The following is a 27,739-nucleotide window of genomic DNA, read 5'->3' as shown; positions in this document are numbered from 1 at the left end:
CCAGCTCCCTCCTCCCAGTTTCCCCCTCCCATTTCCCACCCTCTCTCCTGCCCTCTCCTGCCTCCTTTCCCTCGTCTCCCCACAGTTTCATTCCCTCTCCCCAGTTGTGTTGAATAAAGAGAATTGTTATTTTTGAAAATATGTGTCTTTTATTTGAAATCAGGAGGGGGGCGGGGAGGGCTAGGACAAGAGGGAGGAATGGGGCACAGGCCCCCAGAAGGGCAGACTGGGGAGACTGTTAGCGCTCCTCAGGGTGGAAGCTCTCCCGCAGGGCCCCCTGGATGACATCCCCTCGATGGTCCTCCTGGATGGCAGCCTGCAGACAGTGCAGCCAGGCTGTGGGCAACGTGTCCACAAGACGCAGCAGAGTCCCCTGGGGAAGGTCTGGTTCCATGTTGCAGAGTGCCATGGTGCCCTGAGTGAGGGCAAGCAGAGCACTCAGAGACACAAATGCTTTGCTGTCCCTCAGCGAGGTAGACCAGCAGGCAGAGAAACCTGAGAACTGTCTGTCCGAGATGGGTGGTCGGGTCCCTTTAAGCACAGCCCTCGGCTAGCCTGAGGCAGCAGCCCCACACACTGTCCAACCCTGATGCCCTTTTGGAACTGGTTCTGGCCAGCCTTACCTTCGATTCAGGGTCCATTCAATGTGGACGTGCTCTTTCAAATTTGCAAAATGCTAATTCGAATTAGTTTTTAGGTCTAGATGCACTAATTCGAATTAGCTTATTTCGAATTAACTAATTTGAATTGTTAGTTCAAATTAGCCCGGTAGTGTAGACATACCCTAAGATGCTTACAATATAAATTGCCAAGTGCTGCTAGAGGATGCAGTAATAAGCATGCCAACTAGCCAACCATTTCAGAAGTACTGTGTTCATTTCCCAGTGTTTTTTGGAGGGTTCGAAATTAGAGGGTTTTTAAAAACACATATTTTTAAGGAGAGTCTTGAAAGAGGGGAGAGGTTGAGATTTGACAGGTCAGGGAAGTTCTACAGACATGGGACTAGACATACAGACTAGAGATTTTTAGATTTCATAAATAAGGCTAAGTCAACACTGGACTTTACAGTGCTGTGAGTTTCTGGCTCAGGGGTGTGATTTCCCCGCACCCCCCTCCGAGCACAGAAAGTTACAGCGCTGTAAAGTGCCAGTGTAAACCAGGCTACAGAGCTGGAGCCGGGCTCTCTCAGCACTCCTGCCATGGCCAGACTTTCAGTTTAAGTTGCTGCTGTGGCAGTACTTAAAAGTTTAAAGTATAGACAAAGCCTAAGTAAAGTCAGTTAGCATCAGTACTTGCAAAGGAGATGATTAGGAAAATCCAAGTGGAGCAGAGGGCATGGCGTTCCTTTAGGAGGTGGTGCTCTTCTTTCTGAGAAATGGAACAGGGAAGAATCTTGTCTTAGAGAATATGAAGCAGAGTAATAAAACCAAGTGAGAATTGTTTACTATGAAAATATTCCTATACTGCCTGCCTGCCAGCCCCAATCGCAGGTAAAATCAGCAGACAAGATGGCTGTGAGGGAAAACTGCTGCATCCAAACGTCCACGTATGTGCTGTAGAGAGTGGTGAAAGGAGGTGCAGCACACACTTACATCCTCCTGCTGCTGCTGGGTGGGCCTGGGGCGTTGGAAGGGCACGTTCATTGTGAAACTCTTTGACACAACACATTTGTGTTCCCACATTGGAGAGCATCAGTGTGGCATGAAATGATGTAAGAGAAAGGCTAACAGAGTGTGTGGCCGGTTGATTTAGTGCTGGAGTTGAAACTCCATGTCTTTGGACAGGAGATAAAGTCAGCAGCTCTAGAGGAGACTTTGACTAAACTTGTTATATGTAGCTTAAACTTTTAAAATGCAGCAATGTTGCTTTAAATGGCCTTGGGTGCCAGCAATTAGAACGTGCCATATCACTGCAGTAGAGCCTATAGGCATCGGTCAGGATCAAGACCTCATTGCGTGGGGTGCTGTGCAAATAAAGAGGAAGGAACAGTTCTTTCCCCAAAGGACCTGTGGTCTTAGGTGCAGCATGTGTGTGCAAAGTCGACAGCAATGGAAGAGGCAGCGTGACTATAACGGTGGTAGGTAAATGTGGTTGCTGTGTGGCATTTTCCCTGTCCTCTCTCATCCAACTATTAGAGCCTCGCAGCAGCAGCACCACAAACCTTTTCAGTCTGATTGTTCCCCCTGAGAGAGTGACAAACTAATTGAGTTTGTAGAACTGCTTTCACATGAGATCAGCACAAATGCCTTCAGTAGCATATGGTGAACAGCTTCACACAATTATGATTAACCGTATCTTTAAAAGGCCAGACGTTACTTTAAGTAATCCTAGATTACAACAACAAGACTGTGCATTTAATGCCTCTAATGGTCCTTGAGTCAGAGTGAAAAGTGGAGAAGAGTTTTGGTGTTTTGTTGGGCTGTTCTGCTACTTTTCCTGTTATTTGTGTAAGAACATGGCAGAAGGTTTCCAGCACAAGGCTCCTCATAGGCCAGGACTGAGGCAGTGTTTAGGGTTGCCAGGTATCCGGTAATGACCTGAACAGTCTGCTATTTTCGCCTCCTGTCTGGTTGTGTTTTGCAGTGATGGAGAGGGGCTGCCGCTAAGGCAGGCTCCCACTTGCCCTGGCCCCATGCCACCAGCCCTCCATGCCCTGGGGCCACAGGGGCATGTTGACTCCTTCTAGGAGCAGCTTGTGGCCAGGCCAGGCAGGGAGCCTGCCTTAGCTTCACTGTGCTGCCAACCAGGGGCTGCCCACAGTAAGTGCTGCCTGGTGGGAGGCTGCACCCCAACCCCCAGCTCCCACCCATGACCAACACCCTATACCCCTTCCTGCATCCCAAATCCCCCTCCTACACCCCAAACATTTTCCCCATCCTTGATCCTCCTCTAAGCCAGAATCCCACACCCCTCCCACATCCCCACTCTCTGCCCCAGTCCAGAACCCCCTCCTGCACCCAAACTCTTGGATAGCATGATCGGGGCAGGGCTTTGGAGAAGGAGCAGGATAGATCTTTGGTTCAGAATGTGATTTTGGGCACTTAAAGGCTGGAGGCCACTGCTCTAGAGCCAGCACTTTAAAACTAGTTGCTTTTGTAAGGTTAGGTTGTGCTTACAAAAATCAAGAGAAGTCAACCATTGTGGTAGGTTTTCAGTCCCCATTGAAGAGCACTGAAAGCATGAATGGCTAGGCTGGGAAACCAGTACCAATTTGTTATTTGTAGTATCTGTTGGTTATTTAAAATACTGTGTGAATTGTGCATGGACTAGTCCGCTCACTCACACTGGCCTCACCCTCCTTCTCCCCAGCTTTTTGCATCCTGTCTTACATTAAACTGTAATTTTGCTGGAGCAGGACTCTCCACACTATGGGTTTGTCTACTCTCCTGCTGAAGTGGGTACAAGTTATGTATGAAAAAGCCACCCCCCTGAGCAATGTAAGTGACATGGACTTAAAGTGACACCTACACTGCTTCGTCAGCAGGAGGCACTCTCGCCAACATAGCTTCCGCCTCTGTTGTGGTGATTGAGTGGTCTCCCATCGACCTAGCACACCTGCACCGGACACACCTCATCAGCCTAGCTGCATCGATGAAGCTGTGCCAAGGAACCACTTGTGGTGAGGGCGAGCTCTGTGTAAGTGCAGTGCCTTGCCCAACGGGGCTCTGATCCTAGCTGGAGCCGCTGGGCCCTACTTAGTGTTCCCTGTAAGCTGAGCACTTGGGAAGCCACCCAGGAAAGATTCAAAGGCCACCCGGCTGATTAGCAGAGTGCCCACAGTCCCTCAGTTGGCAGCATGTGTTTCTACTGGTGGTGCACATACCTTGATGTTCAGGGCTCGCCAGCCACGCTGTCCGGCGATCTGCGCATGTGCAAATCGTTCTGTGCATGCGCAGATTGCCCAAACCCGGCTCTTCCGGGCGAGTAGATTACATAGATTGTTGAGCCCTGTTGATGTACATACCAACATTTATTCTGCACATGAGTGGAAAAATTAGAAGGAAGGTTGGCCCTCCTGCTCGTTAGCATGAAGGGCACTTTATATAATATCAGCAGGCTTTGAAATACAGCAGCAGAAGAGTAATATTGTAGCAAGGTACACATGAAAGTCTTTTCTAGCTCTGGTTCCCGGAGCTCCTTCACGAGCTGTTGCTCAGAGTAACTTGTGTGACAACCACAACACCTCTTGAAGTATCTGAGGCATGGATCCTTTTTCCTGTAGGAGAGTGAGGCATCACTTCAGGTCTGGGCATGTTAGTTGGTGTAAAACACAGGCAGTCCCCGGGTTACGTACAAGATAGGGACTGTAGGTTTGTTCTTAAGTTGAATTTGTATGTAAGTCGGAACTGGCATCCAGATTCAGCGGCTGTTGAAACTGACCAGCAGCGGCTGAATCGGACACGCCTGGGGCAGAGCAGCTGGAGTGCTGCTGGGTTGGTCCCTCAGCGCCGCTCCTCGGCGCTGTGGGACCAACCCGGCAGCACCCCAGCTGCTCTACCCCAGGCGTTGGCAGACCAGGGAGACGCGGAGCGGCTTTTCTTGCCGCGAAGGACGCGGGCGGCAGGACCGCCCGCGTCCTCCGCGACAAGAAAATCCTGGTCTGCTGGGGGGGGGGGGAGGAGCGCACTAGCTGCACCCTCCCCCCCCCAGCAGACCAGGGAGACGTGGGCGACAGGACCGCCGAGACGCGCCGCGGTCGAGTCCCTCCGCGGCTTTGCTCCGCGTCTCCCTGCTCCGCGTCTCCCAGCAGACCAGGGAGACGCGGAGCAGCTTTTCTCGCCGCGGAGGACGCGGGCGGCGGGACCGCGGTGTGTCTGGGCGGTCCCGCCGCCCGCGTCCTCCGCGGCGAGAAAAGCCCCGTTCATATGTAGGGATCCGACATAAGTCGGATCCATGTAACCCGGGGACTGCCTGTATACTAATAGCAGACTACAGAGCTAGAAATGGGTGTCAGGGAGCTGAGGGGTCCCTGCCCACAGGGAGAGAGCTGAGAACTGATGCAATCACTGGGATGCAATCAAAAGGGAAAAGGCCTGCTCTTGAAGAGGATGCTTATCCTGAGAGCTCACAGAGCTACTCCTGAAGGATGACTTTGTAAAACAGCAGTGAACATTCATCATTTCAGGATCAAATATTTCACTCCCTGCCCCCTCCCACCCACCCCTCTTGTCATGATGATTAATGAGGAAGGGCTGTGTGGAGGGGGAAGCCACAACACACTCACTGTCATACAAATGCACATGTGAGGCAAGAGGGGAAGTGGAATTTTTGCAAGGCTGATTGGTCAGAAGCCAGAGGGTAGAAGAGACTTATCAGAGTAGGAAATTCACCTTTACGGACTGCAGTGTGCTGGTGGGAACTCCTGAGAGCTTGTTCTAAGATTGCCAGTGGTTGCTCTGTTCAGTATCCCAGGCTAGATAAACAACACCCGTCATGTATCAGAGGTGTAGCCGTGTTAGTCTGGATCTGAAAAAGCGACAAGGAGTCCTGCGGCACCTTATAGACTAACATGCATCTGATGAAGTGGGTCTTTGCCCACAAAAGCTTATGGTCCTATAAATCTGTTAGTCTATAAGGTGCCACAGGACTCCTTGTTGCTTTTTCAACACCCGTCATATCACTTTCTTCAGAAAAACGCACCTGGTTTCTATTCAAAGCCCTGCCCCCATTCCCCAAAGAAACAACCCTCACCAAACAGGTTTGTGCTCAGTAGCTTAGCCTTGAGATTGCAAACTAGGGATGTCATAGTGTAGTCCTCCCCTGTGCTGCTGCCTCTGTCAGAGGCGTGCGTGCGTGCGTGTGTGTGTGTGTATGTGTGTGTGTGTGTGTGTGTGTGTTGGGGGGAGGAGCGGCAGAGGCTGCCATGGAGCAGCCTCTGTCCGTAGGAGGCCAAGTTTTGCCACGGATAGAGGCTGCTCTGTGGGATGCCAGCGCAGCCCCTGTCTATGGGGAGCTTGGACCTCCCATGGATAGAGGCTGCTGCCACCCTGCACTGCTGCCTCTATATCAGAGGCAGCAGCGAGGGGCGGCAGGCGGGAGCTAGTCTGCATGGGGAGCTGACAGAGAGGTGGCAGGGGGCTCCCCAGGAGTGGGGCTGTGAGCACACCGGCTGTCGGCCCTGCCCCGGGGGACTATCAAATAGTCATGTAAGCAATAATATTTGAGGTGGTTGCACGATTATCCAGTTAATCGCTGTCTAACGTCTCTATTGCAAACCTCGTGGTGCTCTAAGTCTCAGGCCTTTCTGGAGTCCAAGCAAAGAGCATCTGAATGTTTAAAACCGGCTGGGAAATGAATGCACACAGAGAAATCCCTGTGTGACAGCACGTCTTTAGAGACTCGGTGCTGGACCCAAGAAATGGCATACAGCTAAGGTAGCGTTTGCCTAGCTCCGGGTAGTGCTGCATCCAAGATTCCTTTTCTACAGTGAATAGCAAGTTTAAAAAGGGAGATGCTGGAGAGGAAGCTATGTGAATTTAGTACTGGGGAATGGGGCTTCCCTCCTTTGGAGCTTGCCCAGCTTTAGAGAGTAGGGTTTATTGCGGGGGAGACAATGTGGAAAGACTCTGCTTTTACTATTGGCAGCACCTCACTGGGAATAAAAGAGCTTCAGTCCTGGTGGACTGACATGGAGCCCAGGAGCCATGGCTGAGCTTGAAAGCTGGGCTTTTCAAGTTCCTGGCTCTGTGGCAGGGACCCTGGACGTCCAACGTTCACTGTGCCTGGGGCAGTTTGCATGGAAGAGTAGAGCTGCTAACCCTAGAAGCACTCCCGTGCCCAGCAACTCACCGGCCGAGCCTGCAGTAAACCAGCTTGCCCGTGGACCCAGGCCTGTGTGTTATCTGAAGCCAATCAAAACAATTGTGTTGTGGAAATGTCTTTTGACAAATTGATATTTTCTGGCAAGCACCTGGTTGGTCAGGAGTATTCCCAACTAGCTGTAACTGTACAGAGATGTTTCAGCTTGGGAACGGACCGCTCACGGAGGAGCACATGGTCCACCGTGCTGTTCATGAAACCAGAGCTTGGTCTAGGTGTAACATTTTGTTGACCTAGCTTGTGAGTGGTTTAAACTATACCAGCAAGTCCTTCGTTGACAGGCCAAAAGGTTATATTTGGACTCATTGTGGCATGAGTGAGCACACAGGTAGGTCACAAGGATGTCAGAGGGCTGGTATCACACCAGTGCTGCTGCTGGACAAATTGGAAGGCGCTGTGCTGGACAGGGCCACATCCCCAGTCCTTCTGCACCCACCAGCAAAGGGCACATGCAGTTTCCAGTCCCAGGATGGAGCCCAGGACCCATGGCTGAGCCTGGAAGTTGAGGTGTTCCTCTTTGTCCCTGGAAGCATTGTGCTTCCCTGAAGAGCATTTGAAGGAACAATGCAGCTCTATATTGCCTCATACGTATGGATGGATGCAACTGTGTAGTCCTCCGAGGGTAAGATTGCAGCGTGGCTGTCTCCTCTTTCCTTATCCCCGTTCTATCCCTTGGAATGACCTTCCACAAGTTTTCCCCTCTCTGCAGTTTCTGTGGTGTAGGAAGGAACACATGATGTGTAAATCTAAATCTGGCATTGCTGAGGGTAGCACTTCTCCAGTGTGCCAAGAGATGATGGGCTATGATTGGGAGGTGCTGCATCCCCAAGATAATCTAACATGGGAGACTTCATTCTACACTCTCTAGCTTTTAACACTTTGCTGACTTTCTGTGGTATGCTCTGTCTAATTTAGGCCCTTTCCACTTGTTCCAGATGTGCCGGCAACATCTGTGTTCCCATTTTCCGCTCTAGTGTGAAGCTTTTAGCCACTGGACTGATCAGAGACATCCCATATAGTAAAACCTCTCTCTAAAAATACATGGCTCTGTTTGAGAACTCTTATGTTTTATGTTCATGAAACCCCGGTAGATTTACTTCCTTTAATTAGCTTCTTATTGACTTCACTTCCTTCAAGAGGGTACTATTTAAAGTGGTTTTGATTGGCTCTAATTACATGAGTTTTTACTTGTACCTTGTGCTCACAACTAAATGCATGACCATAAATTTGTAAGCAATGGTCCGTAACGTTAGTCACCTAGGATGAATCTTTCAAAAGTGCCCAAGTCCTGTGACTTAAGACACTACAGAGCCAAAGTCCCATTGATTTTCAGTGAGGTTTAGGCTCTAAAGTAAGTTTTGACAGGGGACTTAGGCCTCTGGGTCCATTATAAACTCTTGAGACCTTTAACCCCAAATCCTAAAATAGCATTCTGATTCCTCCTCTCCTCCCTCCCCCCCGGCCTAGTCCCTGCAGCTTTTGTCGTCTTTGGTGGGATTTCTGCTGTTTCAATGCATCTGAAAATCAGGTCACTATTTCCCTAGGTTTGGTACCCCAAGTGTGAAAATGTTGGCCTAAATCTGTTCTCTGGTGTGTACATTGTGGAAAATTCTTCCCTCACAGGGATGTTTTGAGAATTAAAGTTTGTAGTGCACATTGAAAAGGCAAAGAGCTAAGTGCTGAGTGCTTTTATACTTCTTTGCCAACTCTTTGGGGGAGGAGGGCAAACATGAGACTTCAAGCTAGAGTTAGGAAGCAGAGAGGGTTGTGTAGATTTTAAGTAATGTGGAACTGGCAGAATACCTAATATTTTAAGAAGGTTTCATCTGCGTTTTCTTTTAAAGACATTTGCTTGTCTTCAGTGACTAGGAAAAACGGAGGACAATTTTGCTTGAAAGTGCAAGGATTTGTATGTGTTTGCTCAGTTCACTGTTCAGGGAATTTCAGAGGCTTTTGTTTGACCAGGGCTTCCCCTTCGGAAAGAGATAGTCTTTACAAGTTGCCCTTTGCGGGAAATCCATGTGTCAGGTTACAGCCAAACTAAATGACACTTCCGTCCACTGGGGTCAGGCAGATGAAGGACAGGGAGATAATTGGAGATATGCTAACATACAGCTCTTTCCACTTCACCAAGGGACTTAGAAAAAATGCTGCTAATTGGATCAGATACTTTTCATTAAAATACAGTGGCAAATTATGCTGCCAGAACTCAGTGACATGAACTTTCTTGGTATAAACTGCTCGAATACCAGGGTGATAAGTGCAGCAGAAAAACCAAGAGAGGTCTGGGAACAGTGAATTCAGGATTGGTCCCAAATTGTCAGATTATTTTAGCAGCATATGTATGTTTAGTCTCTGTGGGAAAGGCAAAGTGTTTTCAAACTCTGTAATGGTGAGGTTCTTGAAAGGAGTCGCTTCATCTGTCAGTTAAAGAGCTGGTTCCTTTGTGGAACCTTCATCCTGTCTTAGCAGCTCTTATGGGATTTCTGTTTGAGTCGTTGTCAACTTCTTCATTCTCCCTTCTGCGTGAGGCCAGGCCTACACCAAAGGGGAAGATCGAATCAAGATGTTCAATTCTAGCTACATTATTTACATAGCTGGAGTTGATGTACCCCATTTCAAGTTTCCCTGCCATCCCCCAAACAGGAGGCCGATGGGAGCAAATGCTCCCATTGGCTTCCCTTACTCCTCTCAGAATCAGGAATACCAGCTGCCAACAGGGGGCGCCCTCTGAGTTTGATTTAGTGGTGTCACGTTATTGGGTTTTAATGTGAGTAAGGCAAATCATTGTTGCACTCACTAGTGTGTGTTTGCCCCAAATTCAGTGCAAAGTGGGCCATGTGAGGTGTCAAATGAAAGCTTATGCGCCGCTGACTCTGTCTAGGCTGCTCATGTACTTGTACGATTTGTGTGTGTAAAGTTATGAATATGGGCTTTGTATTTATACTTTAAATGTTTTCTACTGTGAGGGGTGGTTCCTCAGTGCTGCATGGACAATGGCTCTTCAGGGTTACCAATTGACACCTGAGGAGTACACAATGGTCCCTTGCCTGAGGAGGACACACCCAAATACTCCATGGCTCCTGGACTTAAAAAGGACATAGACTGGTTTGGTAGTCATGTGATCAGCCCCATTTTGGGAGGAACCAGCACCCAGGAGAAAAATGGATTTTCCTTCCACATGGACAAGGTTATAAAAGTATCCTGTGGGTGCCTCCATCTTTGTCTTCAATCCTGCTCTTGAATTCAGAAGCATCCTTGCTATGAACAGAGGGCCAGGAAGGATTTGTTGGCCCATCCTAACATAGGACGTACTCTAGACACTTTTAAGCTAGCAGTTTGTTACATCTCTGCTAAGAGCCTGCATCAAGAACTTGTGATTGATGTATGTAATGTGCTTTCTTTAACAATCCTACTTTCATCCTTTTCTTTCTTTTTATTAATAAACCTTTAGACTTTAGATTCCAAAGGATTGGCTCAGTGTGCTCTTGTGGATAACAGCTGAGGTGTATATTGACCTGGGACTGTGGCTGGTCCTTTGGGACTGGGAATACCTGTTTGGAGTTGGTGAGATTGGTTTTATACCCTTTCACCTGTGTGAAGTATGGTGCTGGTTGTGACACAGGTAAAGCTGAGGTGTCTAAGGGAATTTCCTTGTGAGACTTCTTGCTGGCTAGGGTGGCAGCTGAAGTGCTCTCTGACTGGTCTGGTGCCTTACAGGGAGGATCCCAGTTTAGGCTATAAATAGCCCTGGTTTTAAGCCTTTCACCCTGATTTGAACCTCTCAGCAGTGCCCCCAGATCCAATGGGTATACTACAAGCAGGTCTTAACCAGACCCGCTAAATCAAACTCCAAAAGATCAATCACGGCAGCGTTGATCTTTTATTTAGTGAAGACATGGGCTCAGAAAACGGTTTTCCTGTGGTGTTAAGGGCTGCATAGAGTTGAGTTGCAGGGCTGGATGATGGAGCTCCCTTATGCTCAGTTTTCTGCACCCCGAGTTTTTCTCTGAAGTGATTTTTCCAGTTTCAGTTGAACTAACCTTTGTCTTTACCAGTGTTCTGCCTTATGCTGCATTCAACCCCAGAGGAACAGTGTCTTCACGCATGGGATGTCAGGCAACATTTCACTTTTTATTTAAATAGGACCAAACTTTTCCATTCTTCTTCTCATTTGTATCATACACAGATCGAATGAGGGGGCCAAGCAGCCTCTTCCCAGATAATCTGCAGGTGACTAACTTCCTGTAGCATGTGCAGTCGTCCAGCTACCACTCTTCACAGAGTGTGAGTGCATGTTAAGAGACCCTGGGCAACGTCACCATTATGCCATGATTCCTGTGGCCAGATCAAATGTGCACTTTGGGACGGCAATCGGGCAGTCCTTGTTTGAACAGACTCTGAGCCTCACCTCTTCCTTGTACGGCATAGGAGTCCCCTAAGGAGAATATACCACCACATCTACTCAAAGAATTAAAAATGGTTGCCTCTCTGTAAGTGTTGTACTTTGAGATGTGACGCAGAGGTGTATTCCGCAACCCACTTCTGTCCCCTCTGCATTGGAGTCTGTTCTTCAGGTATGTGGTGCAAAAGAAGGGAGGTGGTTAGGAGGGTGATAGCCTTATATGGCCAGGGAAGGGGCTAGTGCTGCAGGATGTGAAAGCTGCCCAAATACTTGGCATTGCTAGACCAAGTACTCTGTCTCTGGCATGCTGGACACACACACGCCCAATTAGAATACATACCTGCACCATATACTCTCTGATAATTGACTTTTCCATGCCACCAGCTCACAGTCAATGGGAAAAATATTGTGCACCCCTCCCTTTCAGCAAGGGAGAGTTGAACCTTCTTTGTGATTTCCCCTGTCACGTGGAGCAATCTTGTTACCAGACTCCCTGCTGCAGCATCTGCTGGGGCATCTGGCACTGGCCATTGTTGGAATACAGGATACTGGGCTAGATGGGCTTTTGGTCTGACCTAGACATGCAGGCTTCAGTGAAAAGCCTAAGAACGGCCATACTAAGTGAACAGTTCAAAAGGTTGTAAAGTGCTCACTGGAAATCCAAAGGAGACAACTTGGATTTCCTTGCGTAGGTCAATGTGCAAAAGAGGTGAGGCTGTTCCAGTGAGGCTGCCCCAGCCTCTACCACTTGAGCTGAAAGACAGCTGGAGTGCACACATTCTTTCCCTCTGTAAGTAGCCTAAGTGCCACTACACGGGCCAGGGACCCACATTCAGTAGGTGTGTGAGTTACATTAGCCTGTGTTGAGAAGTTTTTATGTGATCATAACAACTTTCTTGAAACAGGGCAATGGGTTATTTTCAGTTGGCTTCCTGAGACTTTGTCCAAGGAAGACTTGGTTCTATTACTAAGTTATGTTTATTGTATTAGGACACAAACCATTCACAGTAAGAACTTGTCGAAATGAGGTATGCACCTCTCCATTTTCAAAAAGTGGAAAATAAATATTAATACATATAATGTGATCGCCAGACAAATACTGAGAAGTGACTTTCGCATAATTCAGGGAAATGGAGATAAAAATGAATGGAAATGCACACGAATCTACTTGTTTTTAAAGACTGTCTTCTCTTAATGTGAACGATCAGTGCTGCATGTGGAAAATTACAACTCTTTATCCTCCAGGGAGTTTCTTGTGATAAAATTCCAGGCTGTTGCGTTGTTCCCTTTTAACAACGTGATATTTTTTTTGAAATATTAATGAGAATTTGAAGCTTTTATTTGCCATCCCCAAATGTAGAGAGATTTTATTTACTGTGTGAGCTCAGGGCTTGCCAGACACAGCACCTTTGGTAGGCCTCAGAAATATTAGAGTTCTGGTTTGGAGAATTAGTAAACATTCTTATGCATAGGTGGCGGCTGGGAAGGGACACAAGAGGGCACCAGCCACATGATCATCCCCTCATGTGACTCCTCCTTGTGCCACTCCTAGCCCAAAGAAGGGCCATTTCTAGGAGGGTTCATTGGGACAAGTCCGTCCCAGGTGCCGCCTTTTCTGCTCCTGCTCTGCCCCCCCATCTCATTCTGCCTCTGCCCCCACTCCACCTTTTACCCCAAGATCCCTCCCACGGGCAACATGGACCAGGGGATTAGCAGAGATCCAGCATTGACAGCAAGATCAGCCTCCTCCCCCACATTCACCACCAGTGGCAGGAAGCAAAATGACCTGGCCCTGGCCTGGGCTTATTGGTTAATCCTCAGAGGGGTAGCCGTGTTAGTCTGAATCTGCAAAAGCGACGAGGAGTCCTGTGGCACCTTATAGACTAACAGATGTATTGGAGCATAAGCTTCTGTGAGCAAAGACCCACTTCGTGCTGACATGCATCTGACGAAGTGGGTCTTTACCCACAAAAGCTTAAGCTCCAATAAATCTGTTAGGGTATGTCTACACTACCCCGCTAGTTCGAACTAGCGGGGTAATGTAGTCATCCGCAATTGCAAATGAAGCCCGGGATTTGAATTTCCCGGGCTTCATTTGCATAAAGCCGGCCAGCGCCATTTTTAAACTTCCACGAGGAGTACAGCTAGTTCGGATTAGAAGCCTAATCCGAACTAGCTACTCCGTGCCGCGTGTAGCCGCGTGGCACGGGGTTCGAACTAGCCGGCATTTAAAAATGGCGCCGGCCAGCTTTATGCAAATGAAGCCTGGGAAATTCAAATCCCGGGCTTCATTTGCAATTGCGGATGACTACATTACCCCTGCTAGTTCGAACTAGCGGGGTAGTGTAGACGTACCCTTAGTCTATAAGGTGCCATAGGACTCCTCGTCACTTTTGGTTAATCCTATTGACTACATGTATCCTGGCTTTTAAGCCAGGTCCCCACAAGCACTGGATCTGCCTGCTTCCCCCACGCCCATGCTGCTGCCTCTGAAGGGGGCAGGAGGAAGCCTATTCATGTCAGGAGCTGGCTTTCAAGTGGACTCTTTGTGTGTGCCAACTCCTTGGACCATCTGCCCCTTCCTTGCTACCATTACGCGAATATGCAAAAGAAGCATGGGATAGTTAAATCCCGGCTTCATTTGCAGTTTCGAATGTCTTCATTTGCATCCCTATTTCGAAAGAAGGTGCAAGTGTAGACATACCCTATGAAGCAGGATTCTCCTGTTGGACTGAAGGATTCTGACTCAGCCATGCATTTAAATGAGGCCGTGTAATAGACACTATCCAGTAGTGAAACTGAGCAGAGGGCATTTGCAGTACAGGTTTAATTGCTCTAGTCCAGCACTCACTGATCTGGCAACATCCATGGTCCAGTATGATTTTAATTAGCGGGATGTCCACTTATCATGGGTAGGCCAAGTTTCCTTCAGTCCTATAGCGTTTGTTTACAGCCACCAGTCTGGCAATCCATGTTCTGTACTGTTATTTAGCTCTAATTTACCCCTAAAATGTTTTGTAAGAGCCCAGTGAGCAGGGAAAATGTCAGAAATGCTGCTAGAAAATATTGACCTCCCATGGTCTGGCACATTCTTTGGTTTGGCACTGGTCAGGTCCCCAGGGTGCCAGATTCAAGAGCTTCAACCTGTATTTCAGTCAGTAAGCAAAGATCCTTATAACTGAACTCTTCCAACAAGTATCTCTAGGCTTGTGGTTTCACATTTGTCTCCGGCAGCCATCCTGAGGCAAACCTCAGTGTTGCTGAAGGTAATAAGAATGCAGTAATTTTCCATTGTTTTTAAGTTATAAAAGCCCCATGTGAGCCGTTGTGTGGTTGTGTAGCACTAACCCCACATTTAGCATTCTGGGAAGCCATGATACAAATGAGAAATACAAGAAGGATGTTTTTGCATCTTCTTTCATCTCCTGTTTTTCTTAGTGCATCTCTTTTTTTCTGGCTTCCTGTCATCTAAAGTTACGTTTCCTCAGAGTCTTTCATTCACAGTCGAGGCCTTGTATAAACTCAAGTTGCACCAACCTACACCAGTTTAGACATTGAACCATTTGAAATTTTGTGTAAGCAATGCCCTGCTTCCCAATTTATAACTTACAAAACTTTGAGCACCTCCTCTCTAAATTCCCCCTTGTTCTGATGATGCCCACAAATAGTGTCTGTTTTTATTGTTTAAACTTTTTATGGAGAAACTATCAAGATATATTGGGAACAGCCTATAGCTTGAGAGAAATTCCTCTCCTACTTGCAATGATATTTTTGTCACTAAAATTCAAGTGAATCTAAAATGTAGTTGTCATAAATGGGAGCGAGATACACCTGTGGGGGAAGGGGCATTCGGGTAGTCAGCCAATAAAAATGCAAGTAGGAATTTCAAACTGGAAAAGAGTGTTTTTTCTCTCTCTCTTCTTTGTTTTGAGTTCAGAGCCATTTCTCCCAGGTATTGAGAGCTGGAAGATGCTTTCTCTGTCCAAGAACGGACTTCTTTAAATGTGTAGGTAGGGAAAAGTTTAGATAGTCCATCAGGGTTTGTTTTTCTTTTATGGGGGTTTGGAAATCATGTCTGAGCTGGCTAATTGTTTTTCTTCTTTGTAACTAAGGATTATAGCCCAGGGACTTTCCATGAGTATATATCAAACTGGGGCTATTTACCATCTAGCCAATTTACTATGCTTGCAACAGGGCTGTGTCTACATTGGCATCCCTTTCCGGAAAAGGGACGCTAATGAGACACATCGCAATTGCAAATCCGCGGGGGATTTAAATATCCCCCGCGGCTTTTGCATTTACATGGCTGCCGCTTTTTTCTGGCTTGGGGATAAGCCGGAGAAAAGCGCCAGTCTAGATGTGATTCTCCGGAAAATGAGCCCTTTTCCGGAGGATCTCTTATTCCCACTTGAAAGTAGGAATAAGTAGGAAAGTAGGAATAAGAGATCCTCTGGAAAAGGGTTTATTTTCTGGAGAATCACGTCTAGACTGGTGCTTTTCTCCGGCTTATCCCCAAGCCGGAAAAAAGCGGCAGCCATGTAAATGCAAAAGCCGCGGGGGATATTTAAATCCCCCGCGGATTTGCAATTGCGATGTGTCTCATTAGCATCCCTTTTCCGGAAAAGGGTGCCAATGTAGACACAGCCCAGGAGTTTTGTTTTAATAATAGAGGAGTTTTCTTTTTATTCTAATTAACTAGTATTGGTTGATTATTGTGTCCTTAGGACTAAGAGCCTAGTTACAAGGGCAGAGTCCATTGCTGCCTGTGGATTCCCTCTGTTTTTCCCAACTCCAAGCAAAACGGAGGTTGGGGTAGGGAGGAGAGCTTTACCTTAGGGAGTGGATTTCCCAAGTGATCTCTCCCCTGGAAAAGAGTTTATTTTTATATTTTATTGAAATCACTTGGTGGTGGTAGCGAAGAACCAGTCTTGTCCTCTTTCTTTCTTTTTCTTTTCTTTTTTTTTTTTTGAATCTTAGGGGTACTGAGATTGAATAAGTTTGTCTCTGGGAATCAGAGAGAGAGGTTTTGCAGTGTTTGTTCTGCTAGCCGGTTCCCCATCTCTGGACGCAGAGTGTCAGGTTGGGGGATTGAACCATGACAGTAGTGCAGAATGAGAGAGAGAAGGGGAGGAGAAGAGTGCTGTGTATTGCCTTCGGTACTACCATGTGATTGTTCCTGTGCAGTACTTCAATTGCTTGCTTCTAGCAATGGGGACTGTATTTATGATCCAGTAAATCTGGGGATCGGTGATGTGGGGAGGTGGGTGGGTTGTTTTATCAGCCAAAACCTAATCATTTGAGCAGCAGTACATGAAACACTCACAGTAACAGTTGTTGCTTTTATGGACTACCTTACAGCATGTGTACTGTGTACCTTCTGTACTTGTGCTTTTTGAGTGACCTCAATTGTTGCTTAATCCATATTGGGAGCAAAATGAGCCCCTGGGTGAGGTTTAAATTACACCATCTTTAATAAATAACATTTGTGAGTCACAAAACCATGACAGTCTTAGAAAAAGAACTACTTTCCCTAGTGAGCTCTCTAATCCACAGGTCATAGCAGGGGCTGCCTATGGGTTGTCCAAGTGAATGTATACCTTTCTTATTACCAGGAGATCACTTTCATGGGAGAGAGCTGAACAAAACCTTGGACTCCTGTGTAAATATTAAGGAAGAGTATTCTAGGATTTCTCCATTCTATGCAAGACACGAGGGAGGACAGACGCCTTTGGATCTCCCCATCACATAAATTCTACATATGAACTTAGAACTGCAGAGAACAAAATCACTGTGCATTAGTTTAACTCCATATGGAAGTTGCAACCCTGTGCAAACTATAGGGCTGTCAATTAATCACAGTTAACACATGCAATTACATTTTTTAAAATGAATCCTGATTTAATTATAGTTTTAATCGCACTGTTAAACAATAGAATGGCAGTTGAAAATTATTCAATATTTTTGGATATTTCTACATTTTCACATATATTGACTTCAATTACAACAACACAATACAAAGTGTACAATGTTTATATTCTTTTTGATTACTAATATTTGCACAGTAAAAAAACAATTATCAGTTCACCTCATACAAGTACTGTAGTGCAGTCTCTTTCCCATGAGAGTGCAACTTACAAATATAGATTTTTTTTGTTACATAGCTGCACTCAAAAATAAAATCATGTAAAATTTTAGCGCCCTCAAATCCACTAAGTCCTATTTCTTTTCCAGCCAACTGCTAAGGCAAACAAATTTGTTTACATTTATGGGGGGTACCATTGCCTGCTTATTTACAGTGTCACCTGAAAATGAGAACAGATGTTCTCATGGGACTTTTGTAGCCATCAGTGCAAGGTATTTATGTGCCAAATGTGCTAAAAATTCATATGTCCCTTCATGCTTTGGCCACCCAACCAGAGGACATGGTTCCATGCTGACACTTGTTAAAAAAAACAATGTGTTAATTAAACTTGTGACTGAACTCCTGAATTGTATGTCTTCTGCTCTGTTTTACCTGCATTCTTCCATATATATCAGTTTTGGAGGATGACCCAGCACTACAAATTTGACAAAAATCAAAGAAAGTACCAATGTAAGATTGCTAAAGATAGCTACAGCACTCCACCCAAGATGTAACAATCTGAAATGCCTTCCAAAATCTAGAAATCAATATATTTGAAAATGTAGAATATTTAAATAAATGGTGCTCTAATATTAATTTTTTTAGTCACACGATTAATTGTGGTTACTTTTTAATCACTTGACAGCCCTTGTAAAGTATAATACAGACACTCAGACATTATCCTGAAAGATGGACAATCAGAGGAGACAGAGGTATAAGACTTCCTATATCTATTCTCTCCACTAGTGCAGAGTCTTTGCAACATAAGCATGGCCGTACTGAGTCAGAACAGTGGTCCATCTAGCCCAGTATCCCAACGTCTTACAATGGCTAAAGCCAGATGCTTCTCAGGGAATGAACAGAACAGGGAAAATGAGTGATCCTTGTTGTCATCCGCTCCTAGTATTTGGCAATCAAAGCTTTAGCAGCTCCCAGAGCAAGTGCTTGCATCCCTGACCATGTTAGCTAATGGCCATGATGGAGCTATGCGTCGTGAACTTTTCCAGTTCTTTTTTTAGTGGCTAGTCGCTTGTTCTGTAAAGGATTCAAGTGACGGGGCTGCTATTATGCTAATGGAGTGCGTTGTTTGGGACTAATACAGTGTGCAGTTATAAAGATTGTAGACTCATGTTGCTCTTTCGGCTTAATGGAGCGGTTCTAATTTCCATCAGCTGAGTATGGGGCTCCTGGTATCGACCAATTTGAAAATCTTTGCTGATTCTAGCAGTGTTTCCCATTAGGCGTTGGAGAGATTTCCTATGCAGTAGAATCTTATAAAATGCATCTATTGTAGACCTCATGGAAAGTACTTAGCACATTAAGTTTAGATGACAGAAACTGCACAAAGTCCTATTAAACCAAAATACGTACTCACTGCAGTGTGTATTTTTATTTCTATAGCATACCTGGGAGTTTACACACGTCCTTCTGTGTCAAACACAGTCACAAAGCATTGGCCATCTGGGACTTGCCAATGGTTTTGCTGCATTCCCTGGCTGCTCTGAATGTGATGGCATTGGAAGGGCTTGCACCATTGAAACAAGAGGATCCTTCTTCAGCTAAAGGAAAATCCCTGTACCTGTTAGCAATATGGGGCATATGACACAAGTGAGAAGGTCTGATTTCATCCTATACAGGACATTTCTTATGATGTTAAGCTATTGACTTTTATTCATTAAAATTGTGCACCCCGATGCCTTGGCTTTTGTTTGTTTTGTTTTGTTTTAAAGAATCCCATAGGACGTAACAAGTTCTGATGAGTTGGAGTAATCAAGGGATTGTGTATTTTTCCATACTGATCATGCACAGCTAAAATGGAGTATAAACTCTAGTGTCTGTGTCAGCGCACAAGAATAGCTAATATGTGTTTCCAACATGCTCTTGTTGATTATCATGCTTGGGAAATGACTTCAGGAGTCTAATGCATCCATCTTGCAATTCCCCAGAGGCACATCAGTAGCTTAAAATGCCAATGATTTCTTTCTCCTGGAGCTTTGCATATTAATTCACTTCTTGTTGAAGGCAATGTACAGCATAGCAGGAAGTAGGGTTTTACCATGGGAGCAATGCTACCAAACTATTCTGAAGAAGTGTGCTTCCTAAGTTATGGTGAACATCAGAAGGTTCACAGTGCATTGTCTGGTTTTTAATCTGTCTAATCAGGATAGTGCATCTTTATCTTCTAGACCAGTGTTTCTTAACTTTTTGATACCTTACTGTGACCCTAAACTGAATCAGGGAGATCTCAGAGACAGGTCTTCATCCATGAGCGAGTCATTGAAAAATGCTATTCTAAACCATATGGCTGTGTCTACACTGGGCCACTTATTCCGGAAAATCAGCCGCTTTTCCGGAATAAGCTGTGAGCTGTCTACACTGGCCTTTGAATTTCCGGAAAAGCAACGATGCTCTACTGTACAAAATCAGCCGCTATTCCGGAAAAACTATTCTGCTCCCGCTCGGGCATAAGTCCTTATTCCGGAACACTGTTCCGGAAAAGGGCCAGTGTAGACAGCTCAGTAGTCGTTTCCGGAAAAAAGCCCCGATCGCGAAAATGGCGATCGGGGCTCTTTTCCGGAAAAGCGCATCTACATTGGCCACAGACGCTTTTCCGGAAAAAGGGCTTTTCCGGAAAAGCAGCCTGCCAATGTAGATGCTCCTTTTCCGGAAAAACTGAAAACGGAATAGTATTCCGTTTTAAGCATTTCCGGAAACTCATGCCAGTGTAGACACAGCCTAAGAGTTTAGTTAGTCCTAGAGTTGGTATGAACCGTAGGTCCCAGGGAATTCCTGTAGGTTCTTTACAGCTGTGCAAAACTATTGCTGGATAAACAAGTCTCAGAAGTATTTATTACTTAGAAAATTATCAATGCTGGGTAGAACTTGGGTGTAAATAGTTGCTATGGGTATTAACCATGCTGGGCCAAGTTTTCCTCTTCCAGTCATGCCAGCCCAACATCGTTGGAAGTGCTCTTGTGTACAGTAACTTGGGAGAATTGGACCTGTTGTGTATGTTCAGTTTGCTCATCTTGGCATCTTCTCATATAGCAGAGAAAGTACCCAAATACCCTCCCAGTGTAATATTTTGTGTACAGTATATACATCCATTGAAAGATTATAAGATACGTACTTCATGCATATCTAAGATACCCATGTGAATAAGAGGACAGAACTGATGGGCTAAATCTCCTCTCACACTAATACTACCCCAGCTGTGTTGGGAGTGGGGAAACTTTTCCTAAAATAGGTATTTTTGTGCCCCTTGTTGCCAGTAGCTCTGCTGATCAATGGGGTCCAGACTGAGTTACAATCTGTGGTTACTGAGTCTGAAGTTGGTGTCACACTCCCTGTTTTCCTTTGTCTGTCCTGCAAGCCCAGCCCGTAGTTCTGAATTAGTTTGGGCTTTGGTCACAGCACTCTTTCAGGGGGCAGTCCCCAACTCTGCCCACCAGGAAAAAGGCAGCTGTCCCCGTAGGCCACTGCCATCATGAGGATCCAGGAGTGGTAATGGTAAAATGGTAAAAAGTCCCACCCTCCCCGCCTCAGGAACATTCATGCCTTTTTCCCCTGGTGGCTAAACCATTTCCAAAGCCAGGTGGAAACTGACTCAACCCTCTTACCTTGTTTTCCCATACTTCCAGCATGCTGCTGGCCCTGACACATTTCTTTCATGTGACCACAGCCAGAAAATACGTTCAGAAATGCCCCTGTAATATAAAATGCTGTTGCATTTTTAAAATGACTGTTTCACACACGAAATGTCCTTATGGAGCAATGTAGCGCTCTGCAACTGAGCTTCCATTGTGTCTAATGGAGCTAATTCTGAGCCAAGCTGTCAAGGGAAACGATGAAAGACCCATCGCTTGAATAATTTAAACAGTCTGGAGAAACACTGTAGGGAATAATCCTGTGCTTGCAAGGTGTGGCGTGGAGTGCAGCCTCTCGTGTGCATGCAATGCTAGGACATCTGTGCACACTGTGGGAAGGCACACTGCCTCAATTTGCATTTGGTTGCAGGGTCTGTGTGCTGTGGAACTTCAGGATGGATTGCATCATCCTTCCTGCTTTGTGGTACTTGATTTATTTCTGAAGTGTAAAATCCACCATAAGCAATTGGAGACCAAGCTTCAAACAATAAGTAGGAATAACAGTGTAGATTTGACAGCCCTTGCACCCAAAGGACTGCCCCAGCATTGCTTTAACAGCCATTTAAACTCAGTCATATCATGTCTGGCCTTGTGCAAGACCAAAAGGGAAGTGTGATTGATTGCTGCCCCACAGATCTCACAAACAGCAATTGTGACACACATCTGACAGTAAAGCTGAGGGAAAAACAAAGGTGTTAGGGCCTGATTCTCCTTTGCTAGGCATCTTGGACAGTCATTCTTTACCAGTACTCGCAGCGTGTCGGACACCACTGTTCTGAAGTGCTAGCGTTTTACACTTCCAGTGCGTGGTGAGTGTCAATGGCTACACAAGGGGCAGGGCAGCAGAGAACTGGCCCCCTTTATCCAGCTGTAATGGCTGGAGAGTGCGGGGGAAACCTCATGTAAATAACCAAGTAGAAATGAGGCTGAAACACCAGGAGTAATCTCCATCAGTCTGTGAAAAGTGCCCCGAAACCGTGAACTCCCACCTGGGGTCAGCACCTCTCTTCTTATAGCTATTCCCTCTAGGCTACTTGTGCTCCTTGGCAGTAACAATCAAGGCTATTGAATGAAACAACCTCAGGCATTTTCAGTAGAAGCTCCATGGTGTGTTGTAAGACTGGGCTGGAGAAGTGCAGGGGCAGTTCAGACTCTGAGGGAAGGCTAAACCATGAATATCCTTATCAGATAGAGATAATCTCTGCATTAGGATTACAATGCAGAAAAATTGGTAGAAAGCCAACACACTCTTGGGGACTGGAGCAAAGACTTACTTCACTTTGTGTGGATTTTTTGTTGTTGTGAGTCTTCCTAAAGAAGAAAGTGCCTGGAAAGCATATGGCTGGTGTTTAACTTCCCTCTCTGCAAATGAATGACAAAGATTTCCCTGTGAGCATTGCTTTGTCCACAGTAGCATTCTCCTGCCAACAGAGCGAACATCTCCCTCCCCTGATAAGGGGTGGAAGTATTTTGGCCTCCAAGGCTACGTCTACACTGCAGTGCTATTTTGGGATACTGGAAGCATTCAAAATAGCTATTCTGCATCTTTTGAGCACGCCCGTTATTTCGAAATATAATGGGCTCGTTATTCCGACGTCCCTGTAAGCCTCATTCCGTGACGAGTAAGGGACGTTTCGGATTTATTTAAAAATAAGTGCTGTGTAAACAGTGCCAAATTTCAAAATAAGCTATTTCAAAATCGACTCGAAATAAGCTATGCAGCTTGCATAGCTCAAATTGCTTAGTTTATTTCAAGTAGTGTAGACGTGCCCCAAAAGGGCTGCCAAACAGCCTTCACACGCATGAACTGTTAGTGACAGGACTGTGTGGCCACAGCCCTGTTGCTAAAAGCTCTGTAGTATAAACGTACCCGCAAAGATGGAAGTGGAAGACAGTAACAAAGGGAGCATGAAGAGAGAGAGAGTGGTAATGCAAGGTGCAGAGAGGGTGCATGTAATAAATTGAGATCTGAGAGAGAGGCTATGGAAAAGCTGTGCAAAGCTTTGAAAACCAGGAAAGGAGCTGAAACTGGACACATAGCTTAAAGTCATGTCCTTGAGCAATTCCAGGAGGGAGCAGTAATGGGGTCTGACTGGGCAAGGGTTGTAACGTGGGCTGTGGTGTTTCGGGCAGTTTGTAGCACCGTGATTCTTCCATGCCTGCTCCAGGTGGACTTGTCTTTTCATACCACGCATCGCTGAGGAGGAAAAAAATCTGCCTTTTAAGGCTTACTTCCAAGAGGCAGTTGGCACTGTCTATAATTAGACCAGGTCTTAGATGTTTGCATCATTTTAAGTTGTTTCTTCAAGCTCAAAATATCTATCATAGTCTGAACAGAGTGAGAGAAGCCATCACTTCCAACAGCAGTGTAATCAGCAGACCGAGCAGCCTGCATCTTGATGATCTGCAGAAGGTCTCTGTCACGTAAAAAGAAACAAATTTAAAGTAGCTCTTTAATCTCTATCTGACAATTTATGCTCTGGATCCGCTTGTGCCGCCTTATTTAGGAGAGTGTTTTCACAGAGGAAGATATCTGGACTGTGTCCACTCCTTGTATATAAGTGCTCCCATTGATTTCACTTCTGCACACCTTCTTACAGCTTGTTGACTTGAAGATTCCATTAAAAAAGAAAATTCCTAATGTGATTTTTGTCTGACCATGACCGTTTCTGTGGTGACCATGAAGAGATGGCGTAGCCTAAAGGAATGGCAGCGGTGCAGGAATTGTGACTTCCTCATTGCTAATCCTTGCCGTCCCATTGACTCTGATCTTGGACACACCACTTAATCATCTCTCTGACCTTCAGTATTGCCTCCTGTAATGAGATAATACTGATCTGCCTCTAAATTTTGGAGGGACTTAAAGTTACAAAAATCTATTGCTTCTGAAGGTGAAACATCCTAGTGCTAAGTATTATGTAGCGTTGTCAAAATGCAATGAAAATGTTTCAGGCCAGTGAAGACTGTTATGATTCCTGCCAAATTGGAGAAATAAAACATACTAACTAATTGGCAAGCGTAAAACAAAACAGTAAAGGACCAAGTGCTCTTTCATTAGCTCTTAGCAGCTTCCGTTTTTGTTTTTGTTTTGTTTTTTGTTTTTTTTAACAACTTGTCTAAAGACTGAGATGTACAGCAATATACCAGAATCTATGCTGCAGAGACAGAAAGCTGTGATGTTGCTCTATTTACTCATTTTTAATGCTGTTGACTTAGTTTTTCAGAATGGAGGCTCAGCTCAGACCTTGGATCCATAGCAAGTGTTTAAGCTACTAGGAAATCATCGTTCTGATCGTAGCACAGTATTGTAACTATTACGGTATTATGAGCTGCAGTGCAGTGCATTGCAGATAGAAGTGGACCTAAATGAAAATGCCTGATCCTTTCTCCCATCCACGTCTGCCAACGTGTTGTTCTATATTAGATTGCAACCTCTTGAGGCAGGGATTATCATTGTTCTGTGTTTATCATACAGTGCCCAGGATAACTGAGTCCTCATCCATGACTTGGGCTCTCCATGGCAATTCAGATCTATTTTAAATGTGTAACGCCCTTTTTTCCTCCCTGGGTTACTTGGGAGCTGGTCACACTCACAGGTGTGCCTGGGCGCCTGATGTTTTTAACATAAAATGAGATCCTGAATACCCCAGTGGTGATGTTGTTTAGTTGGGAATTCCCTATCCACCCCTTTGCTGCAGTCCCTTGTTCATAAAGAATATACAATGGTGGTGCCTCCACCTGGCCGGCCCTGTACACACTTAATGGTGTGCCTTGGGAGCCTCCAGGAGTAAAATTATTCCAGTAATAACCTGGAACTAACTCCAAGACAATGATTATCAATAAGATATATCTAATTGATTAAATTAGAATTAACACACCTTTACTTAACAATTTAAAGAAACCGGGTTTAACAGATTAAAAGTGAACAAAATCAATTAAAGTATCAGAGGGGTAGCCGTGTTAGTCTGAATCTGCAAAAGTGACGAGGAGTCCTGTGGCACCTTATAGACTAACAGGAGTGTAGGAGCATAAGCTTTCGTGGGCAAAGACCCACTTCGTCAGATGCATGTAGTGGAAATTTCCAGAGGCAGGAATAAATATGCAGGCCAGGATCAGGCTGGAGATGACGAGGTGGATCCAATCAAGGAGGATGAGGCCCACCTCTAGTAGCTGATCTGGAGGTGTGAATTCCAAGAGAGCAGAAGCTGCTTTTGTAGTTAGCGAGCCATTCACAGTCTTTGTTTAATCCAGAGTTGATTGTGTCAAACTTAAAGATGAACTGTAGCTTGCCATTCCTAATATCAGATTTGTGTCCATTGATTCTTTTACATAGGGACTGTCCAGTTTGGCCGATGTATATAGCAGTGGGGCATTGTTGGCACATGATGGCATATATTACGTTGGTAGATGTGCAGGAGAATGTACCAGTGACAGTATGGCTGATCTGGTTAGGTCCTGTGATGGTGTTGCTGGTGTATATATGTGGGCAGAGTTGGCACCGAGGTTTGTTGCAAGGATTGGTTCCTGAGTTCGAGTTATTATGGTGCGTTGTATAGTTGCAGGTGAGAATATGCTTCAGGTTGGCGGGTTGTCTGTGGGCAAGGACCGGCCTACCTCCCAAGGCCTGTGAAAGCGAGGGATCATTGTCCAGGATGGGCTGTAGATCACTAATGATGCGTTGGAGAGGTTTTAGCTGGGGACTATAGGTGATGGCCAGTGGTGTTCTGTTGGTTTCTTTCTTGGGATTGTCCCGTAGCAGGAGGCTTCTGGGTACACGTCTGGCTCTGTTGATCTGTCAATTAAAAAGTACACAGAAAGGAAGGAAACTTATCCATCTGGCATTTGCACTACCACCATTTATCCCACCCCAGAGCGTGCACTTCTCTGGATTCAGAGTCCCAGACGCTTGCATGGGCGCACTTGAAAGTCTGCAGCTGGAGTGGAGACAGCTCTGTGCAGGTTCTGTGTGGGTTAGTCCAAGCTGAGCAGCCAGCGGCAAAATCTTTCTGTTACTGGAATAAGCCCCACCAAATGCCAGCCGTTCTGGTTCCCTGGGCAGATCACTCTGGCTCTCATTGCACCCAGAGTCAGTTTGTCTTTTGTGCTCTGTCCCAAGCAGCACTTTTCCAAACAGCTCAGTTACTCACAGTCACCTCCTGTGTAGGTTTATGTAAGCTCTTCACAGCCACAGGCACAGCCAGGATCTCTCCCCTCCTGGAATAATCAACATCCCAAAATCAGCCTGCTAGATCCAAGTCCCAGCAGTAACAGTAACAGGCTCTAGCTGCAACACAACAGCTCCTGACCTGGAAAAGGCTCCACACCAGCAACCTGGCTCCTCTCTCCAAAAAATGGAGCCTAGCCTAACTCTCTGTCTGCATAGCCTGGAAGAGGCACCGTTCCCTCTTGGGCTCATGGGACTTGTAGTCTCTAGGGCTAGATTGCAGCACAAAGGATCCCCCCTGGTAAAAGTCAGAGGCCCCTTTAATAAGGGGACTACAAATGTATATAGCGCCCTCCAGACTGAAAGACCCCCCAGAGCAATTTACAGAGTGATGTACAAAGTCACCACTGAAATAGATCCATTCTCCTCTTAGGCTAAGGACAGGAAGTGACTAGTGAACCCATTGAAACTGCATAGCAGATTTTGACCATTGTCTTGGTATCTAAGGTAAGCAGGATGTAATTACATGAGAAAATATTCGACCAGACTACTTTATTCTCGCAAAAAGTGTCACGAGAGCTCTAATGGTGGTGAGGAGCTCAGCTCTGTGTGTCAGCCACATGATGGCCCTCTAAACTGACATTGCTCCTTCAACTTCTCTTGCCTAAAGTTTTTTTCCCTGTAGGAACAGTATGAGCAATAATTACAGCAGCTTCTAGGCTAAATGTTGATGCTTATGAAAGAGAGCGGGGGGAGGGGGGGGGGAGAAATCCCACATCTAGGGTGTGTCTAGTCTACATCTCTCTTTCGACAGAGGGATGTAAATTAGGCACTTTGAAATTGAAAATGAGGCCAGGATTTGAATTTCCCATGCTTCATTTGCATAATCGTGTCCTGGCGCTCTTTCGAAAAAGCTCTATTTTGAAATTGAAACCACAGTCAAGACGCAGTTCTTTCGAAAATACAGGCAGTCCCCGGGTTACGTACAAGATAGGGACTGTAGGTTTGTTCTTAAGTTGAATCTGCATGTAAGTCGGAACTGGCGTCCAGATTCAGCCGCTGCTGAAACTGACCGCCAGTTCTGACTTACATACAGATTCAACTTAAGAACCCCAAACGTCCCCAAGTCAGCTGCTGCTGAAACTGAACAGCGGCTGATTCCAGGAAGCCTGGGGCAGAGAAATTCTGCCTGGGGCTTCCTATAGTCAGCGCTGGTCAGTTTCAGCAGCGGCTGACTTGGGGACGCCTGGGGCAGAGCAGCTGGGGTGCTGCTGGGTTGCTCCAGTAGCACCGCTCCTCGGCGCTACTGGACCAACCCAGCAGCACCCCAGCTGCTCTGCCCCAGGTGTCCTGATTCAGCCGCTGCTGAAATTGACCAGCAGCGGCTGAATCAGGACGCCTGGGGCAGTGCAGCTGGGGTGCTGCCGGGTTGATCCAGTAGTGCCCAGAGCGGCGCTGCGGCACCAACCGGCAGCGCCCCAGCTGCTCTGCCCCAGGGTCCACAACAAAAGCCTGGTCTGCTGGGGGGGGCACACTAGCTGCGCCGCCCCCCCCCCCCAGCAGACCAGGGACACGGGGAACTA

At 46.1% G+C, this 27,739-nt stretch overlaps 1 protein-coding gene across 7 annotated transcripts in view; it reads left to right on the top strand.

The window, feature by feature from the left end:
• The window catches only part of GDPD5 (glycerophosphodiester phosphodiesterase domain containing 5), a 347,114-nt gene that overhangs the window by 195,218 nt on the left and 124,157 nt on the right, over positions 1-27,739 (top strand). The window contains exon 1 of one of the 7 annotated variants that reach the window (XM_075919547.1): positions 21,244-21,801. The exons of 5 other annotated variants lie outside the window; for them this stretch is intronic. The gene's annotated coding sequence lies outside the window, so the exon portion shown is untranslated. Of the gene's footprint in view, positions 1-21,243; positions 21,802-26,633; positions 26,664-27,739 lie in introns of those variants that run through there. One more of the 7 variants, XM_075919546.1, reaches the window with a different exon arrangement.

Source organism: Pelodiscus sinensis, chromosome 1 (genome assembly GCF_049634645.1).
Source record: "Pelodiscus sinensis isolate JC-2024 chromosome 1, ASM4963464v1, whole genome shotgun sequence".
Lineage (NCBI taxonomy): Eukaryota > Metazoa > Chordata > Testudines > Trionychidae > Pelodiscus > Pelodiscus sinensis.
Note: the sequence above shows the minus strand (reverse complement) of the source record. Positions and strands in the feature narration are given on the sequence as shown.